General features: G+C 44.1%; 1 protein-coding gene across 3 annotated transcripts in view; it reads left to right on the plus strand.

The window, feature by feature from the left end:
* The window catches only part of brinp1 (bone morphogenetic protein/retinoic acid inducible neural-specific 1), a 347,418-nt gene that overhangs the window by 39,380 nt on the left and 286,266 nt on the right, over positions 1 to 21,772 (plus strand). The window contains exon 1 of one of the 3 annotated variants that reach the window (XM_041192929.1): positions 14,325 to 14,457. The exons of the other annotated variants lie outside the window; for them this stretch is intronic. The gene's annotated coding sequence lies outside the window, so the exon portion shown is untranslated. Of the gene's footprint in view, positions 1 to 14,324; positions 14,458 to 21,772 lie in introns of those variants that run through there. 3 annotated transcript variants of the gene reach the window in all.

The following is a 21,772-nucleotide window of genomic DNA, read 5'->3' on the forward strand; positions in this document are numbered from 1 at the left end:
AGGCAACATCCTGGTAAATCTCCTCTGCACTCTTGTGCAATCACATCCTTCCTATAATGCGGATTCCAGAACTGCACATAATACTCTAGCTGTGGCCTAACCAGCGTTTTATACAGTTCCAGCATAATCTCCCTGCTCTTATATTCCATGCCTCGGCTAATAAAGGCAAGTATCCCATATGCCTTCTTAACCACTTTATCTATCCCGCTACCTTAAGGAACCAGTGGACACACACAGCAAGGTCCCTCTGATTCTCGGTACTTCTCAGGGTCTTACCATTCATCATGTATTCCCGTGCGGCACCTTATCAAAAGCCTTGCTGAAGTCCAAGTAGACTACGTCAAATGCATTGCCCTCATCTACATACCTGGTCACCTCTTCGAAAAATTCAATCAAATTTGTCAGATATGACCTCCCCTTAACAAAACCATGCTGACTGTCCTTGATTAATCCCTGCCTCTCCAAGTGTAGATTAATTCTATCCCTCAGAATTGCTTCCAGTAGTTTCCCCACCGTTGAGGTTAGACTAACTGGCCTGTAGTTCCCTGGTTTATCTCTTCTTCCCTTCTTGAATAATAGTACCACATTGGCTGTCCTCCAGTCCTCTGGCACCTCTTCTGTGGCCAGAGAGGTATTGAAAATTATTGCCTGCTCCCTTGCCTCACTCAACAGCCTGGGATACATTTCATCCAGGCCAGGAGATTTATCTACTTTTAAGCCTGCCAGACCACTTAGAACCTCCTCCCTTTCTATGTAATTTCTTTAATTATATCAGTCCTTCTGCCTGATTTCCATACCCATGTTGTCCCTCTCACTTGTGAACACCAACGCAAAGTATTCATTTAGAACCCTACCTACGTCTTCTGGCTCCACACACAAATTACCACTATGGTCCTTAATGGGCCCTACTCTTTCTTTAGTTATCCTCATACTCTTAACGTACTTGTAAAATAACTTTGGATTTTCCTTTATTTTACCTGCCAATGTCTTTTCATGCCCCCTTTTTGCTCTCCTAATTTCCTTTTTAAGTTCCACCTACACATTCTATACTCCTCTAGGGCTTCTGCTGTTTTGAGCCCTCAGTATCTGCCATAATCCTCCCTTTATCTCTTTATCCAATCCTGTATATCCCTCGACATCCAGGGTTCCCTGGATTTGTTGGTCCCACCCTTTATCTTTACGGGAATATGTTGGCCCTGTACTCTCCATATTTCCTTCTTGAATGAGTTCCATTACTCTGACACAGATTTACCTAAAAGTAACTGCTCCCAGTCCACTCTGGCTAAATCAAATCTGATCTTAAAATCAGCCTTCCCCTAATTTAGAACTGATTTCTGGCCCATCCTTGTCCTTTTCCATAACAACCTTGAATAAATGGAGTTATGCTCACTACCTGCAAAACACTCCCCCACTGATACCTCTACCACTTGCTCAGCTTCATTCCCTAAAATTAAGTCTAGGATTGCCCCCTTTCTTGTAGGACCTTCTACATATTGGCTTAAAAAGCTCTCCTGGATGCATTTTAAGAATTCTGCTCCCTCTAAACCTATCACACTGCGACTAACCCAGTTAATGTTGGGGAAGTTGAACTACCCTATTATTTTTACACCTCTGAAATTAGCCTACATTTCTACTCTTCTGTTTCTATTTCTCTGACGGCTTGGGGGCCTATAGCACACTCCCAGCAATGTGACTGCTCCTTTTTTGTTTTTCAGTTGTACCCATATGGCTTCATTTGAGAAGTCTTCTAAGATGTCATCCCTCCTTACTGCTGTAATTGATTCCTTGATCAATATTGCAATACTGCTTCCTCTTTTACTTCCTTCCCAGTCTTCCCTGAAGACCCTATATCCTTGAATATTGATCTGCCAATCCTGCCCCCCTCTTATCCATGTCTCTGTGACAGCAATGACATCATACTTCCATGTGTTAATTTGTGCCCGCAACTTATTTGTCACAGTCCTTGCATTAAAATAAATACCATCCAACCTTGCCAAACTCCTTTGTACCTTAACTGGCCTATAACTTCTATGCCTTCCAGACTTACTTGTTCTCTCTCCTAATTTTGGTTGTGCATCTGCCCCTGCTGAACCTCTTCTCAGGATCCCATCCTCCTGCTAAGTTAGCTTAAACCCTCCCCAACAGCACTAGCAAACTCCCCACAAAGATGTTGGTCCCATTCCGGTTCAGGTGCAACCTGTCCGCCTTGTACAGGTCTCACTGCCCCCAGAAATGGTCCCAATGTCCCAGAAATCTAAAGGCCTTCCTTCTGCACCACCTCTCCAGCCACGCATTCACCTGGGCTAACCTTCTATTTCTATACTGACTGGCGTGCACCGGAAGGAATACAGAGATTACTACCTTTGAGGTCCTGTTTTTTAATCTGCTTCCTTGCTCCCTAAATTCTGCTTGCAGGACCTCATCCCTCTTTCTACCTATGTTGTTGGTACCAATATGTACCACGATCTGCCTGTTTGCCCTCCCCCTTTTGAATGCCCTGCAGCTGTTCAGTGACATACTTGACCCTGGCACCAGGGAGGCAACATACCATCATGGTGTCACGTCCATGGCTGCAGAAACACCTGTCTGTTCCCCTTACTATCGAGTCTCCTACCACCATTGCTCTTCCCCTCTATTTCCTCCCCCACTGTGCAGCTGAGCCACTCACATGAACATGGCTGCACTCTCCTGAGGAACCATCACTCTCACTGTTTTCCAGCACAGAAAAACAGTCCTTGAGCGTAATGCACCCTGGGGATTTCCTGACTACCCGCCTGACACCTTTCTTCTGACTGATGGTCACCCATCCCCTCTCTGTACTTCTGTAAGCTGTGGGGTGACCACGTCTAAAAACGTGTCATCCACAAAACTCTCAGCCTCGCTGATGCACCTCAGTGCCTCCAGCTGCTGCCCAAGCTCCGAAACTCAGAGCTCAAATAGCTGCAGCTGCTGGCACTTCCTGCACACCCGTGGTCAGTCGGAGCGTAAGGAGCGTCTAGGAGTTTTCCCACATGTTGTAGGTGGTACATAACAGGACTGAGCTGCTCTGTCATGCCTCTAGTTAAATTAAATACTTTAAAAATGTTAAATTATTTATGTACTTTAAATAAAAACTGGAACTCTTATCTTTCCTTAACTTAATCTATTTTAAGGTGGAGAAAAACACTTACCCATTACCAATCAGCACTCACCTTTGTGCCGACATCACTTTTTGAAGCTTCCCTGCACTCACGCTGGTCGACCTCTGCTATGCTCTCTCACGCTGTCTGGTGATGTCACTTATTATCAAGAAGAACTGACCGCAGGACACTCTTCCCAGACTGCTTCACTGTGATGCTGACTGCAGGACACTCTTCCCAGATTCTTGTTTTTAATTTTTTCATTGAATTTAAATTCCACCAGCTGCCATGGTGAGATTTGAACCCACATCCCCAGATCTGGACCTCTGTATTGCTAGTCCAATGATATTACCACTACTCCATCTCCCACTATCTTCATTTTTATCTCATTTTTCATCCAAGGAGCTTAGAATTTGTTTGCCCTACCTTTCCCTTTTGAAGGAATATACTTTGATTGTGCCTGAATAATTTCTTCTTTGAAAGAAGCCCATTGTTCTGCTACAGTTTTTCACACCAACCTTTGGTTCAAGTCTATCCAGCCCAGTTCCGTTCTTGCCCCATTGAAATTGGCTCTCCCTTAGTTAATTATTCTTACTCTGGATTGCCCATGTCCTTTTCTACCTTCATCCTAAACCTTACGATACAACAATCACTATCTCCTAAATGTTCCTGCACTGATACTTGATCTACGTGGCTCCACCTCATATCAAAGATCCAGTTCTAACAGTGCCCCCTTGCCTGCTGGACTGGACACATGCTGCTGTAGAGAATTCTGAACAGATTCCAGGAACTCTTACCCCTTTCTACCCTTTACATTACCACTGTCCCAGTCTACATTCAGGTAATTAAACTCCCCCATTATAACTACTCAATGTTTGCACCTCTGTCATTTCCCTGCATATTTGTTCCTCTACATCCTTTCCACTAGTTGGTGGCCTATGGACTACACCGAGCAACGTAATTGCACCCTTTGTTTCTTAGCTCTAGCCAAATTAATTCTGTCCTTGAACCTTCTGGGGCATCCACTTTCTCCAACACTGCAATGCTGTCTTTCACCAATACAGCCACCCCTCCTCCATTTCTTCCTCCCCTATCTTTCCTGAACAGCTTGTACCCAGGAATATTTGAAAGGTGGAAGGACAGGTAGAGAGCTGTTTCTAAAGCATACAGTATTCCAGGCTTCATTAATGGGGGCATAGAGTGCAAGAGCAGGGAGGTTATAATGAACTTATAAGTCACTGGTTAGCCCTCAGCTGGAGTATTGCTTACAGTTCTGGGCACCACACTATAGGAAGGATGTGAACACATTGGAAAGAGTGCAGAAGAGATTTACGAGAATGGTTCTAGGGATGAGATACTTCAGTTATGAGGAAGGATTGGAGAAGTTGGACTGTTTTCCTTGGAGAGGAGAAGGCTGAGAGGAGACTTGATAGAAGTTTTCAAAATAATGAGGCTCCTGGACAGAGTAGAAAGGGAGAAACTGTTGCCACTCAAATGGATCAAGAATCAGAGGGCACAGTTTTGAAGTGTTTTGTAAAAGGAGCAAATGCGAGGTGAGAAAAAAAAAAAAACTTTTTTGCATAGCTATTAGCAAGGGTTTAGAATGCACTACCTGGAAGTGTGGTGGAGGTAGGTAGGTTCAAATGAGGCATTCAGAGGGCATTAGATGATTATCTAATTAGAAAGAATGTATAGGGTTACAGGAAAAAGGCAGGAGATTGGCACTAAGTTAAAATGCTGAGAGCTGGTGCAGACACGATGGGCTGAATAGCCTCCTCCTATCCTGTGATTCTTGAATATTTAACATCCAGCCCACCCTTCCTTGAGCCAGGTTTCTGTTATTGCTACATCGTAATTCCACATGGCAGACTGTGCCTGTAACTCACCAATCATTTATCTCCATGCATTGACATACATGCAGTTCAACCCTGATTTAGAATTTATTACTTTGTCCCTAAATCCAACTCCACCTATTAACTTCTATTCTCTATTCTAGTGCTATCTGTCTCTCCCAGTATTTTATGTACTTTGGTATTACTGATATTCTCTCCTGGTTCCCACACCCCTGTTGAGTTAGTTTAAAACCCTCCCCAACAGCACTAGCAAAATACCCCTCAAGGAACTCAGTCCCAGCTCTGTTCAGATGCAGTTTGTCCAGCTTGTACAGGTGCCATCTCCTCCAGAGCCAGTCCCAGTGTCCTAGGAATCTTAAGCCCTTCCTCCTGCACCATCTTCCCAGCCATGCATTCATCTGCCTTCTCCTCCTATTTCTGTACTCACTTGCATGTGACACTGGGAGTAATCCAGAGATAACTACTATTGAGGTTTTGCTTGCTAATTTTCTACCTAGCTTCCTAAATTCTGTCTGCAGAACCACATCCCCCTACCTACTTAAGTCATTGGTGCCAAGGTGGACCACAACCTCTGACTGTTCACCCTCCCCCAGAATAATGTTCTGCAGCCACTCAGTGATATCCTTGACTCTGACACCAAGGCAGCAACATTCCTTCCAGGGGACTCCTGCACCACCTGCCTGGTTCTCTTAGACTGCCTGGCAGTCACCCATTCCCTTTCTGCCTCCATGTTCCTAACCTGCAGTGTGACCCTCTCTCAGAATGTATTATCCACATAGCTCTCATCCATACAGAAGCACCACAATGACTCCTGCTACTGCTTGAGCTTCAAAACCTGGAGCTCAAGCTCCTGCAGCTGGCAGCACATCTTGCACATGTGGTCATCTAAGTCACCAGTCATGCCCATGACTTTCCACATATTACAGGACAAGCATTCCACACAATCAAGTTGCCCTGCCATGTCTTAATTTTACTTCCCTTACACTGAGTTTATTTTACTTTGATTTACTTATATGACTTTATGTTATTGGCCCTGACTTCTCCTTATCTCTAGTGTTCCTTGCTCAAATTCAAGTAGCTACTTCTTTAAAAATAACACATTTTTCTAACTTACAGCTATTTAAAGATACTCCCCAACAGCAGTTTCTTACCAACCAACGAACTTGCATTTTTCCTGTGATTTTTTTTTCTCCCAAACTCAGTTCCAAAGATGAGGTTTACACCCAGGTCCCTTTCTGTTCCCACCTTAGAATAATTCCAATGTATCTCACACCTTTTCCCACATGAGCCTAATTCACTACTCACTTTGTCTCCATCCCACTACAGTGTAGTCATCTGTCTCCATACATATCCCTTACTGACTGTGGATTTGAAAAGCCCATGTCTTTTATAGACCCTCTGATAAATGAGTATCTAGTTTATTTTCCTGCTACAGTGATTAACACCACTTGAACCAACTGCTTTCAGGTGATTGACAGATAACTGCCACTCCAGTCAGTTCTCTACTTAACGAGCTAGCCTAACTTACTTATGTCAGATCTTGATTCTTATCCATAGTTAAACCTGAAAAGGACTTATAAGAACTCACCACCTGAACTGTACACAATACGCTTAAGTGTGGTCTAACCAAGCTTTGGCACAAATATAACTTTTCAACTATTCAATTCTATCCCTCTAGAAATAAATCCTTGTGCTTATTAGTTTACTTCTGTAATGGCCTTATAAACCTGCACCACAACTTTTAGTAATTTCTTTGCTCCCCTTCCCCATTTAGATTCTTATTTTCCAAATTGTATAACCTCCTAATTTTTCTTAACAAAATGCAATAACTCACACTTATCTACATTTGCCAATTATATGCCCATTTTGCAAGTTTATTTCCTTGTAATTTTTTTCCAGTCCCCTTCAATCTTGATTATGGCCCAGCTCTTGGAAGGTGCACTGGGGGACCCCTCCCCAGAAGTCCCCACCTGAGGGCTACATGGAAATTGCCCAGGAAATTTCAACTTCCGCCTGGAGTCACCTGAAACTCTGATTTAAAGTTGGAGACATCAGTTGGTTTCAAATCTCTTAGTAGAATAGTTACCCAGGAAAAGTTAAAAGGATAATAGCTACTTCTAGCTCCACGGTAACTATGATACTGACCCCCTCCCCAACCCCACACTGGACCCCCTAACTATCACTTCCCACCCCCCCAAGCATCTAACCTCACCCCCAGATAACCCCCACACCCCTTGATTACCCACCTTAATCCCCCAGCTAACCCACCACATCCTGACTACCACTCCACTACCCCCACCTCCCGACTAACCCCCCATCACCCACCTAAACCCCCACTCCATGGCTGTCTCCCCCCCGATACCCTCGACTGCTACCCCACCCATCCCGAGCACCATACCGCCCCCACCACCCCCCCAACTATCCTAACCCCTCACCCGTTTTCTTACACAGCTAACTCCACACCTGTCAAAGTGGCTGAGACCTTTAAACTTACCAAAACATGGCAGCTAGTGCTATAAAAGGGGACATGGCTTCACCTCCCTGGACAATCCTGCATGCACTGAAAGCCTCCAGCAGCAGCTACGTTGTACATTTCTCAGCAGGCCCAGCTTGCAAGATTGGGTGAGAAATGTGTAGCTCCAGTCAAGGGTAAGTAAAAAGAAGAGCAGAGTGGCAATCCAACGGTGATTGTCACTCCATGGAAGATTTGGCCCAATATCCCTAATTTGGTGTCATCACAAATGTAGAAGTTGTTTTTTTGTTAGTGTAACATATAAATTATGAATAACGGTAGTCCTAGCACTGATTCTAGTGGGATGCTACATCCCATCTTCTGCCACTCTGACTAGCCACTATTTATCTGTAATTGTACCATTTACCCCGTCTGTTCCCTTTCTGTCTGGCTATCCATCTGCTACTTGAGCCCTGACTCTGCACGATCTGACCTTATTCATTAGTTCATTATGTGGTACCATGTTGAAAGCCTTTTGGAAATCTAGCTAAATTATATCTTACCCTGTTACCTCTTGAAAGAATACAATGAAGTTGGTCAACCATGACTTTCCCTTTCAAAGTCCATGCTGACTATTCATTATGATATTTTTGGTTTCAAGATGTTCTTCTATTCTCTCCAGTAGGAATTCTATTATTTTTCCTATTATCAATGTTAAGTCTATAGTTCCCTGGACATGTTCTATCTCCCTTCTCAAATATAGGTATAGCATTAGCTATCTGCTGGTCCTTTGACACATTTGCTTTTTTGAATAAATTTTTAAGTATGTAAAATAGTCTTTTGCCATCTCTTCCCCGAGATTATTTTAACATGTGTGAATGCAATCATCGAAAACAGCCATTTTATCCTCTTTTTAAGCTTAGTTTATTTTATATATAGAGTCATTCATTTATGACACAGAGGGGGGGAGACGGTGGTGTATTGGTAATGTCATTGGACTAATAATCCAGAGGCTAATGCTAGGGTTGGTGGGTTGGGGGGTGGGGTTTGAGGGGCCACCACCATGGGTTGAAATCCCACCATGGCAGCTGGTGTTAATTAAATGCACTTCATGCATCTGGAATTTAAAAAAAAGGGTAGTCCACCATAGACCCATTCTCAATGATTGTAAAAAACCATCTGGTTCACTAATGCCATTTAGGGAATGAAAATTGCTGCCCTTGTCTGGTCTACATGTGACTGCAGACTCACACCAGTTGGCATCACTGAGACTAACTGCATATTCCAGATTTATTAAATGAATTCAAATTCCACGAGCTGCCTTGGTGGAATTTGTTCCCACAAAATTAGGTTGGGTCTCTGGATTACTAGTCCAGTGACATTACCACTATGCCACCATCTTCCCATTCTGCTGGCCTTTCTATGTCCTGTTGCAGCTGATTAGTATCGTGCTCACTATTTGACACCCCGAGGGTTCGGTACCAATCGTCACATGTTTAAATTTTAACAGTGTTCCTAGCACTGACCCTTGGGGAACACCACTCTCTACCGCCCTCCAGTCTGAAAAATAGCTATTTACCATTACTCCACATTTTCTGTCCTTGAGCCATTTTTTTAAGCCTTAAATGGGTAAACCTGTTCAATATGCTTGGCTTCAAATTTGAGCACATATTAATGTGATTGATAACACAGGCTACACAATAGCATCCTTCCGTATTTACTGGATTTAGGACAATTAAGGGGAACTGTCATGCTCCTTGCATTGACGTGTCAATTCCGCCAGTTTTGCAGAATTTGAGATGGTTGCCATTTGCAAATTGTGCTGAAGTGTCCTAGGAGCTGAAATGACTTGAAGCAGACCATATCATTGAACAAATTGACTCATCATTGTGGATATCAAAAATAGTCATAATACAACGAAAAAATGGTGAACTTAGACAATGTGTCAACAGAACTGTCATTCCAGACAAGTATTCACTTCCTGCAATCCAAGAACTATCAGTATCATTTCATGATTTCACAGTTTTCATGAAGTTCACATGCAACAGAGCTATATTCAGATGCCACTAGCGGAGTATAGCCAATATCTTACAGCTTTTGTTACTCATGAAGATGTGTTTCAGTACCGCAGAGTCCCCTATGGACTGAGTTCAACACCTATTGCATCCCAGAAGCTCGTTTCTTCAGTCTTGTCAGACGTTGCAAGGACACAACATAATTGGCGGCAACATTGTGGAAAGGACTAAGCAGAACGCTATTTGCGGTTATTAGTGGTGCTCACTCAACTCGTACAATGCAATTTGACACTCAACAAGGACTTTCTAGGGTATAGAGTGACAGCAGCTGGAGTAAAATATACATGCAACAATATCAAAGCCATTCATATACTTCCTACCCTATCTAATGTGAAAGAGTTGGCATCGTTCCTCAGTACTGCCAACTTTTAACACTAATGTGTCCCTAAGTATGCAAAGATCATGGGACCTCTTTGGCTACTGCACAAAGATGCACAATTGGAATGAACAATCGCACAGCCAACAGTGTTTGACACGTTAAAGGCGAAGATAGCATCTCCGCCAGTCCTCATGCATTTCAACCCACATGCAGACAGGTGTGTCACAATAGATGCATCAGGAAATGCGGTAGGAGCTGTACTGTCACATTACATTGAAGGATGTGAATGACCAATGGTTTACAGATCACGCCTGTTGTCAGAAACTGAACATAAATGCCCTACTGGAGAGTGTGAAGCAGTAGCCTGCATCTGTACTGGTGATGCTACCAGTATTAGCCTGTATCTATGCTGGTGACCAAGGTGGCTGGTGGAATTTAAATTCAATTAATAAAAATCTGGAATTGAAAGCTAGTCACAGTAATGGCGACCATGAAGCTATCATCGAACCCATCCGGGACCGACCAATGTCCTTTAAGGAAGGAAATCTGCCATCCTTACCTGGTCTGACTTACACATGACTCCAGACCCACAATGATATGGTTGACTCTTAACTGCCCTCTGAGATAGCCTACAAAGCCATTCAGCTCAAGGCCAATTAGGGATGGGCAATAAATGCTGGCCTTACTGGCAATGCTCACATCCCATGAAAGAATAAAAAAACATTGGCACACAGTAGAAGGTAAACAATCCACACCGATAACTAAGCACTGACAACATTGTAGCCATGACAGGATCAAGTCATCAATATCTACACATCTACAGATGGCCAGATCATCTTCTTCAGTATAACTTCAGGTCGAGTATCTCTCAGGTTCAAGCAACCGAGTAACTTAGGTGCTTAGCTGTACTAATATTGCAGACATTGAAGGCCATGTTATCATGGTGATTTCACAGCCACCACGAATCTTGTTATGTGAGTGGAATTGAAGGCAGAATCAGCAAAAGACAGTGTACTGCAGAAAGTGAGCCAATACCTATAACTCAAGTGGCCTGGCGAAATGGAGGAAGAACTGGTTCTGTACTGTAGAGTATCATGAAGACTATATCTGTATTTAGAGAAAACGGATATGCTGAACTATAAGAAGTGACTTGATGTACATATGTTTATTGGTTTAATTTAAAATAAGGCCTTTTAGTTTTACATAAGGGAAGCAATGTAGTATTCAATTGTTCAGTCTTCGATTGTGTGTGTCTGTTAGCTGTTCTCTATGCTGCGTGCGGTTACAGAGAAACAGAAACTGAACTGAGAGAAGCAGCCAGAAGCACGAGAGTGCAGACATCTTAAAGCATTGTAAATAAACTCTTGTTTAGACAGAGAAACTAGTGTTTCTATGGAGGCATAAAACACAACAAGAACATAGCTTACTTGTCAGGACACCTGAATCTAAATTGGACCCAATTTGAGTTTCTATTGATTGAAGTTCATGGTTTGGTTTGGCTCTTGTTTATTCCTGCTATTAGGTGTATGAAAATCGATTCACCCACCATCAGCCTGAGACAAAATCTTTATTGCATTCATGCCTCAAGGTGCTGGTGAAAGTAGTTTTATTTAAATTGTACATTTTATCATGTTTGCAACCTGAATTAGTCTTCCAAAATTTGCATTGTTATTTGGATAGTTAAGCCAATGTATTTGCATTATTAGGTTAATATTTGGATAAAACCTTCATGAGAGGTCTTATATTGACTTCTGTGGACAGTCAACTCTGACAGTTGAATCATATTTGAGCAGGAGGTCGTCCTGGGTTCTCTGAATTTTGCAAGGAGGTATTTAAAGGTAGAATAACAGATGGCTGGCAGGGAGATACAATCTGTAATTGAGAGAGTTTGATAGCTTTGCTGCTGTTTCTAGCACCATGTGATTCTGTGGTTCACTGTGTGTCCCAGTCAGCTTTTCTTTGTTATATAATTTTCAGACTAATCAGTAGATAATATTTATTCTTTGCAGCAAAGCTCATTTTCACCTGCTGGTTGCTGCTGACTAATATATTTTGAATAGTGTTGTTCACAAGGATTTGAACTGTGCTTTTTTTTGGTTGTGATAAACAGGGAAAATAATGGCATGATTTTTTTTAGTCCAAAAGACAGACATTTTTGATTAAAATTCCGATTTTTCCATGTATTTTGACACTAGACAAGCAACCTGAGACCTAAGGTAGTCTTAAAGAAGATGGGTGACCTCTGTACTAAAAATTTCTTTAATGGAACTGCATAAGCAGCATGAAAGAGGTTACTAATACAATAAACATAGAAAGTACAATGATTTCCAAAATGTGTGAAAGTCTGCCCTGTGAGGCCACACAAATGTGTGAGGTCTCTTCCACTGTGTGCCCCAGAGACTTGAGCTTCACGAAGGAAAAACAATCAATTGGAGTGCAGAAGGCCGAATCAAAGGGACATGAATATCAGATGATGGAGTTCTGCTCAAGGTGACACAAAAGTTATGAAGGTAGATTACAGGTGAGAGGGACTGGTTGAACGAGATATTCCCATATCATAGTTTTTTCTCAAATATCACTCCCAATTTTCTGTTTTAAGCACTGCTGCAGGTCAATCTGTGTTTTCTGGTACAAAGCTGTAAGTGAGATGAGAGTGACTGCCCTTGACATCAAGGCCACATTTGACTGAGTGTAGCATCAAGTAGCCCTAGCAAAACTGGAGTCAGTGGGAATCGGTGGGGGGGGGACTCTCCATTTGCCTGAATGGGTGCAGCTCCAATAACACTCAAGAAGCTTTACACCTTCTAGGACAAAGCAGCCCGCTTGATTGGCACACCTTCCACAGACATTCACTCCCTCTACCACCAATGAACAGTGGCAGCAGTGTGTACCACTTACACGATGCACTGCAGAAACTTAGCAAGGTTCCTTAGGCAACACCTTCCAAACCTGTGACCACAACCATCTAGAAGGACGAGGGCAGCAGATCCATGGGAACACCACCACCTGGAAGTTCCATTCTCAGCCACTAACCATCCTGACTTGGAAATATGTCGCCGTTCCTTCACTGTCATTTGTCAAAATCCTGGAACTCTCTCTTTAACAGCACTGTGGGTACACCTACACCACAGGGACTGCAGCAGTTCAAGAAGGCAGCTCACCACCATCTTCTCAAGGGCAATTAAGGATGAGCAATAAGTGCTGGTCTAGCCAGCAATGCCCACATCTCTTAAATGAATAAAAAAATGATATTGAAGCAAGCAAACTCAAGTAGAGAAAGAAAACTTGAAAATGCACTTGATAAACAATAGATAATATTTCTAATTGTACCTCAATTATTTCCTCAATCTGCAATGTCATTTGAGTGGCATACTGCCTTTGATATCTTCCTGTTTGTCCAACTAGGACGTATATCCTTTAAGTTAACAGATATTCTTCTAGCTATGCCAGCATTGCAGAGTGGAGGCATTGGCAGTGAATGAGCTGGCAAGCAAAAGTATTCCTTGAACCAACTAGCTGTTTCATTGCCAAATGGGGGGGCAAAACTTGGCAATAGATGGAAAAAGCTGACCAGGAGGGAGATGGCAACTTTAGCTTTTTTACCAAGGTTACTAAACATTTTGCCAGCATAGCAGCACTGCTTATACCTCTGCATAACTTCAAGAGGTATACATTAAGAGGTGTAATTATGACTTCAAGAGCCAACATTAAGCATTCAGGTGAGATATAATTGACGTTGCCCCTGCAATGGAGGTTAGACTGAGCTGCCTGTTCTTCAGGCGCTAGGAGGCAGCAAAAGGGCCTTCTTTTGGCAAGAAGTGCACATGCACTTTGGACCGGAAATCCTTGGGCAGGGACAAACCAAAAGGCACACTTGAAACCGGTATTAGAGCTTTTGGTTATGCAAATAAGTTGCCAAACACCTGCTTCATGTCCCATCAGTTTGTCCTGAGGCAGCCAACCCTAAACATCACTTCCATGAGAAAAGATATTATAAAGGTATTGCTGCCATTCCAGTCCTGAGATCCCTGATTTCTAGACAATGACTTTGACTTCCAGTGTTCTTCCTCAATATTCAAGACCTAGAAAATGAGATTTTTCCCCATATTAAATGGAGTTTCATTCTCATTCAGCTCACTGTAATCTGTTTATAATATACTGCAAACTTTAAGCAATTTTTAGACTCAGCTTCATAAATATTAATTATTTTCACATTCTTCTAATCCTCATGTATCTTAGTAAAACGGCTCCTCCAATCATGGTGTCAGGTTATTTAAGGTCCATTTGAATCCAGAATAATTCTTCCCCTCATTAGTCATCCTTTCCCAAAATGTTCCTATTGCTGTGAAATGTATAGGATTCATTAGTACAGACATGTTGTTTGTGCCTGTCAAAACAGGTTCGCAATAGTGGGTATGTTCACTGCATTGGCCAAGTATTGCTGTCCTCCTCCCTCTCTGACTTCATCAAGATGTTGTTGGGCTGTCAGTTTTGCCACAATGACTCAAGTAACACTGCAGGAGAGGCTGGTGCTCAAGCAAGGCCTTCACTGATGAGTCAGGCAATCAAGCTTTTTACAACCTTCCCCTTGACTTTCTGTCGATCAAAAACTGTCCCACATGGAATATCATCAGCTGAGGTTTGTACACAACATGTCTAATTTATGCACCTCTCTTCCTCCAATAGTGTCATGCATTTGAAAAGTGTATCTTCCAGGTAGAGAGTTAGTCACATTCAGCAATTACTGCTGAGCCTGAGCTGTTGAAACATGTATTTGGATGCGTGAGTGTTCGACTTGCCCTTGGGCACCCAGCACAAATGTTCTACTTATTGTGCTAATGGCATCTACCAAGTTGAATTTGATCAGAGCTGCCATCAGTGCAGTTGTTTGTGACAGCATTCTATTGGGAGTGTTAACCAATGAACCTGAAAGACAGGCAGAAATTCCACTAGTAAATTCAGCAATGGGATTTTGCTTCAATAAAGGTGGTATAACAATGCATTATGTTGTCTAAGAGAATCTTGCTTCAGGAACAGCCAAAATAAATGAACCAACCATTAGTATATCTTGAGGTAAGGATTTTTTGCAACCCAAGCAATTTTCAGTGCCTTGAGCAGCCTTATTAGACATCTGACATCTTCCTTTTCTCTGAAAGACCTAAAAATACAGAAGCTCCAGAGCCCCTCTTTTACCCTCCTCCTCCATGTCCTTCATCTGTCTCTCCATTCATTCCTTCTGCACCAAGGATGGGCTCAGTTGCAAATTGCTGGTTAAATAGCTCCAAGGAGAAGTGTGGTGCCCAGTTTTGTCCTCAAAGTTCATCTACCGTCTAGTGTCTTAATCTCCAGCAAGATTCAAGAGTCTTTAAAGCAGCTGTGATTTCACTGCAGGATGACATGTCCATTGCAGAGCAAGGTGATCAGTTATAAAATGATCTCAGGTCATTAACTCGACTGCTACAGATTTTTTTTTAACTTAATTTGCCATCTTGACTTTGTCTCATCTTGTCCTGAAACTCTGGGCAATTTTGGCTGCTTCAGATGCCCAAAGAGCATGTGAAGTGTCCAAGATGGGGTCTGAAGTCAAAATATTGGTTTAGTCAGCATTTTGCGCAAGACACCATTTTAGTTAAGAAGCTGAAGCTTGCAATAGAAACGACCACCTGCAGAATCATTTAGGGGCTGGTTGTCACAAATTACCTGTTGATGCACCTTCAGGAGGCTGCATACTAGTGGGTAATACCTGACCTAACACCCTCTCCTATCAGCGAATTGGGAGTAAACTAGCCATTGTTGGAGATTTTCTGTGCCACTTAAAGATATACAGTATCACCTTTTACAGTATCAACAAATCCACTGGACATTTGAAGAGGGCTTTTGAAACCCACCAGGACACTTTCTGGGATATTCAAAATTCACCAACACCAGTCTCTGAGGGACTTCACCTGAAAAGAATTACTGAGCTATTCTATCTTTATTGGACACATTATCGGGTCCACCCGGAGAAGGGGAACGTTTGGTCATCAGTATATTACTAGGGGTTCTGCTTGGTCTGCAGGAGGAATGCGAAGAGGAGTTGAGGCTTGGCAGAACAGCACCAGCTACTGCAGGAGAGAGGGAAAGGAGGGTGAGGTGGGCTTCTCCCCCCATGTGACTACCTTCCTCTTCCTCTGGACCTCCTCCACCTGGACCTCTGGTGCCACTTCTGAGAGCCTGTATGCCCATTCACCTGGATCCCGAGCCATCCTGAAACGTGTGGCGTTATCACAATCATGGTCCACACCTTCAGCTGATGTGAGTGAGTGGAGCAGACATATATGCTCCATGGAAATTGCTCTAATCTGACACAAACCCATCAGTTTAGCACCACTAGGTGAGTACAAATTATGGTCATCAATATTTCGAATCAAAATTGTTGGCTAAAACCAAACTTTCAGACAGGCCGTGCCTTATTAGCACTGCACCTATTTAGCACCTGTTTTCACCCTCTCAATAAAACACTGCTGCCCCGACCACCCCACCGACTTTTGATGGGGAGAAAGGTTTAATAAGGTAGGTCCACAATATCCGGATCTTCACAGCCGAGCTCAATCCTCTCCTGAACTGATGTACTTTGCAAGTACGTTCTTCCAGTAGGGATCAATGGACTGTAATGAAGAGATTGAATGCTGGCTGATTCCTCGACCTCCTGCATTGAGGATGATTGCAGCACACCTACTTGAGATACATGATCTTAGTAGAGAGCAGAAATTAAACCAGGGACCTTGGTCTCTATGGGCTTGGTGGGCCATCAGGTAATGCTTTTACTGACTGAATGATTGATGCAGTCCTAATTAATTTTTAAGAAGCCAACAAAACTTAGAGACAGCGGCAGATTTATGGTCCAATGCAGCGTCAGTCATTCCTTTTAGTGGAGTTTTTCAGAATTGTCTGGTGATTTGACGAGGCTGGTCTTTAAAGAAAGAATTTCATGAGGCAACAACAGCATTTAATTGAAAAGCTGACTGGAGAATAATTGTGGGAATTTTAAATCCCGAAACTGATGGGTTTGTGTCAGATGAGATGTAAGGAAGATCCAGTTCAAAATTTTCAAATCCCAGTAAAAATCAGTAATACTGGCACCGGTAACACCAGAGTTCCATTTTAAGGTATACAAGAACAGTTCGAACAAGTTTTACTGGTACCCTTCATTTCCGATTTTTACCGGTTTTTCCCTTTGAGCCCATCCTGCCTGGAACCTGCCCGCTTGGTTTCCCTGGAGGGTAGGGGAGGAGGCAGTGACCACCCCCACCTTGTAAGAGTCCCACCATAAATATCAGGCCCAAACTCTCCCTTGCTGTACTGCCATGTTAATCATGTCTATTTAAATTTCCGATAAATAATTTTAAGATAGTTTAAATATGTTAAAATATTTATTTGCAATTTAAATAGCGCTGCGATGAGTAATGTCTAGTAGTGCCTTGATTTCATTCACACTATTAGCTTAATTCCAGTGTACATGATTATTTTTCCCTATTGAACTGTATTTTAACGTATCTGTGGTGGGACAGACTGTGAGCCAGTGAATGGATTAGTCATTAATTCAGGCTTATACTTTAATAATGCTTCTAAATTCTCCTCTTATGGTCTGATTACATCCTGCAATAGCAGGCAATATCAATCACGCTTCCACTATGTGGAGTTTTCTTTTATGGGGATCCGATTTCAATTTTCCAATAACGACAGACAAATCTTTTGCTTACTCAGTTGGCTCAGTTGTTAGCACACTTGTTATGAAATCTGAGGTCCATGGGTTCAGGCCTATTAGGGACTTCAACATATGAGCTAGGCTGGCATTCCAATGCAGACCTGAATGAGTTCATCGTTATACAGTTATGGATATGATTTTAAACAGAGGCATTATCTTCCTGCTGAAGTGCGTGGACAAATCCCATAGAACAATTTGAAGGACAAAGGGAGGAATTTTCCATTTTAGAGTGCGGTGGCGGTTGGGTTTTGTGCCGTGTTTCCCATTGGCCAGTGTGGCAGGGAATCACGCCTGATTTCATGCTTGGAAGCTCGGTAGTTATGCATGGCGGGGAGGGAACAGATTCATCTGTCCTGCTTTTACCTAATGGGGTTGAAGGTCCAGGCGCCATATTTAAATGCCACCTAAACACACACATTCACTCTCTCCAGCCTCGCAGTGCAGGGGATACGTTTCAATATGGCTACGCCCAAGAAAAAGCTGTACCAAGGTTCAGTAATGACTCCCTTGAGGCCCAGATCCATGGAGTCCTCCAGCACTGGGATACCCTCTACCCGAGGGATGGCTCTAGGAAGCCCACCAGCCTCACCTCGCCCATCTGGGAGGTGATTGCAAGGGCGGTCAACTCGTCTGGCAACCGCCTGAGAAACGCCATCCAGTGTAGGAAGAGGATGAATGATCTTAACTGTTCAACCAGGGGTAAGTCAACCTTCAGCTCACTCCACTCTCACACTCTTCTAATGGCATTGTGCACTCAAAAGGGTTACACTGCTCAGGGATCTCATACAATATTAGCAACGGAGACATTAGCACTGATTGTCACGTGGAGACTAACATCACCAGCATCCCATCTCTCATGCTGCACAAATTCCACCCTCAGCCCTTACTGGGGAGGGCTCAGCACATGCAGCAGGCATGCATGCTTCCCAACCTCTGCTCCATCTCTTCTCATCATGTTCCATTCCATTTATCTTCATGCAGACCAAGCTGGTCCACAACAAGAGGGAGAGATCCCAGACTGGAGAAGGGATGACCAATATACAGGAGTTCTCCAAATTCGAGGAGGATGCAGCTGAGTTGGCAGGGGAGGACAGAGATCGCTTCAGTGGGGAAGGTGAGAATGGTCTCTCCTAGCAAGCCAGTACAGATGAGCCCTCCATGAGTTGATCACATCCTGATATTTGCAGTGAGTGCCTTGCAAAGTTGCATTCAGCCTGTTCATTAAATAAATCTGTCTTCTATCTCTTAGAGGCAGCAGCAGGTCCAGACAGATCAGCAGAGCCAATGTAAGCCCCAGGCCGCAGCCTACCTCAGAGATAGAACCTCAGATGAGAATCCATTTGAAGAACACTCGTCACTGCGTTCACCTGCACCCTCCACCAGCTCAGAGGCACACACCTCAGGGTCACTTTGCGGAGAGCACTTCACTGACACATCTCCACAGCAGTCAGAGGCAGTGACAGCCCTGGTCTCTGGCACTCAGATGATGCCACCTCACGCATGCTGGAGATGTAATGACAGGCGGCAGAAAGTCAGGTACAGTTCCAAGAGGCAGTCAGCACACTAGAGTGAAGCTTGGAGGAGTCCTTCCATGTTCTTTCTGATGTTGTGGCTCGGACGTGCGAGCGCCTTGACGTCTTCATGGGAATGGTGGCGGCCACCTTGGAGTTCTTGGTCCAGCAGACTCTGCCAGATTTGAGTTCGGACCTACACTCCCTCATCAAAGGCATTGGTGGGATCCATCGGTGGCTAGGTGGAGGGTGGGGGGTGGTTGACAAGCCACCTTGACCTCACTCCAGGAGCTTCCTCACCTCAGGAAGTCAGGCTGAGCTCCTTAGGCACCCATAGGGAGGAGGGCCAGCAGCTGGAGACCCTGGGGCCATCCACCCAGGTGAATCTGAATGCCCAGCTGATCCCAATTCTCTCTGGCTGTGACCCCATCACCTCTGGCTGCACAGGCCAAGGCGGGTGCACCTGCCCACAACAGGAGACCCAAAGCAGGCTGGGGCCCTCCATGTCTTGGCCCCCTAGAGGATCCCTGCCAAAGTCATCAAAGGACATCAGGGTGTAGCAGTTAGCAGGCTGCCTCCAGCTCTGCTACAGATGTTGGGGATGCACCAAGACATAGTAGTATAGTTAAAAAATTAGGAAACTTTGACATCACATCTGAGTCATGGGTGTTCCGTCATGCACCTTTGCAAATACATTTGCTGTCCATGAGAATGGTCTCTTTATTTGAAAGCATTGTGTATACGCATCAATGTGTTCTCTTATTGCGAGGGTGCGCCGTGATCCCGCTCAGTGATCGCCTCTCTTTCTGAGCCTCACATTCATGTGATGTGTAGCTGACTCATGATAGTTACTTGATTCTTATGTTATGTCAGGGAGATGTGTCAAAATCTTCACTGGAAATGTTTGCAAAATGCATTAGTAATCTCTACTCCTTACAAGGCAACATGGAGTTAGGCATGCTCAATAGCCTCAGAGGGTTAGCTGTAATTGTATCTCTTCATTGGTTGTGCCAAAGCAAAAGACCTGCTGTCATGATGGTCTCTCCAACCGTGTGCACACCTCAGTGTGTGCTAAAAGTTTCTCATTAAGGTGGCGATGACTGTATCAAGTCCTTTGATGAAGCTTTTGCGCTGTTGTGCTGACTTTCACTTCCCAGAGTGCATGGATAAAGGGTTCGCTGCTGACCTTTCCAAAGATTAGTAGTGCCTGGTGAACATGAGGAGTGAAGGTGCAAGTCTGAATGCTGAACTTGCTCTCGATGTTACTGGTAATGAAGGCCTTTCAGTGCACTGGCATGGCACTAAGGGACAGAAGGAATGTGGTCATGTTCTGCTGCCTGCACCTTACACCTCCTGTAATCTTTTGGCTATCAGTGTGGTCCAGGCATGTCTTCCACTTTGTGCTTCTTCAGTGGCATCATCACCTGGAAGCTGACCCTTATCTCCCACTTCCTGCTCTTCATCATCCACTGAGCTCTCAGCCTCCTCCGTGTCTCCCTGTGGCAAAGGATCCCCCCTTTGAAGCACCAGATTGTGAAAGGCACAACAGACCACTATTATGTGGGACACTTTCTGTGCAGAGTACTACAGTGTCCCACCGAAGTGGGCCAAACATCGGAAGTGCATCTTCAGGATGCCAGTGGTCTGCTCGTTGATGGAACGCGTTGAGCTATGCGCAGTGTTCTATCTCTCCCACGTGGCACACTGAGGATGGCGCACGGGTGTCATGAGCCATCATTTGAGTGGGTAGCCCTTATCCTCAAGCAGCCAGCCCTGTAATCGCAGAGGCTCTTCAAATATATGAGGCACCTGGGAGTGACTCAGAATGTATGAGTCATGGGAACTCCCAGGGTACCTGGCGCAAATGTGCATGATGTGCTTCTGATGGTCGCCCACCTGTTGGATGTTCAGGGAGTGGAACACTTTCCTGTTAGTGAACATCAGGGGCTGCTGCCATGGAGCTCTCAAAGCCATGTGTGCAATCGATCGCATCCTGTCCTCTAGAGAAGCCTGAGATATCTGCAAAACTCATAAATATAGCAGCCTGGCTAGCTTCATCCAGTGTGAAGTTTACATAATGATGAGCCTTGCTGTAGAGGGCACCTGTCACTTCCTTGATATGTCTATGTGCTAAGGTCTGTGAGATGCCACATAGATCTCCTGTGGATTCCTGGAATGATCCACAGGTAAAAAAGATTGAGCATGGCGGTGACTTTCAGGGCTTCTGGCAGGGTATGTTCTCCCAGTCTGTGGGGCATTAGATCCTTCCATGCAATGTGGCAGATATGTTCCACCACATCTCTTGACAAGTGCAGACATGCATGGCATTGTCTTCTGCTCCTCTCCAGATAGGAAAGTTTTCTTTGGTAGACCCTTGACAGTGAGAGTCTCCTTCTTGGAATGGGTCTAACCTTCTCATTCTTTGGTTCTTGCTGGGGCTTCCCTGGACCAGGGACCTCAGGCTGGGCCTCCTCTCAAAGCTGCGCTAGGCGGTGCCCGGCCCTTCTTTCTCCTCCTCAATCTGATCACTGCCATCAAGAAGGCAGCATTGAGTACAGGCTCCGTTATTTAATCCTCCTCCTTCCTGTAGACTGATAGATGCAACAGATTAATGAATACTGGACAAATATTGTAGACCCCCAACTCGCAAACAGAAAGCCACTGTCATGCCCTAGAGCTGCGCCTGTGCTACAAGC

Source organism: Carcharodon carcharias, chromosome 8 (genome assembly GCF_017639515.1).
Source record: "Carcharodon carcharias isolate sCarCar2 chromosome 8, sCarCar2.pri, whole genome shotgun sequence".
NCBI classification, from domain to species: Eukaryota; Metazoa; Chordata; class Chondrichthyes; order Lamniformes; family Lamnidae; genus Carcharodon; species Carcharodon carcharias.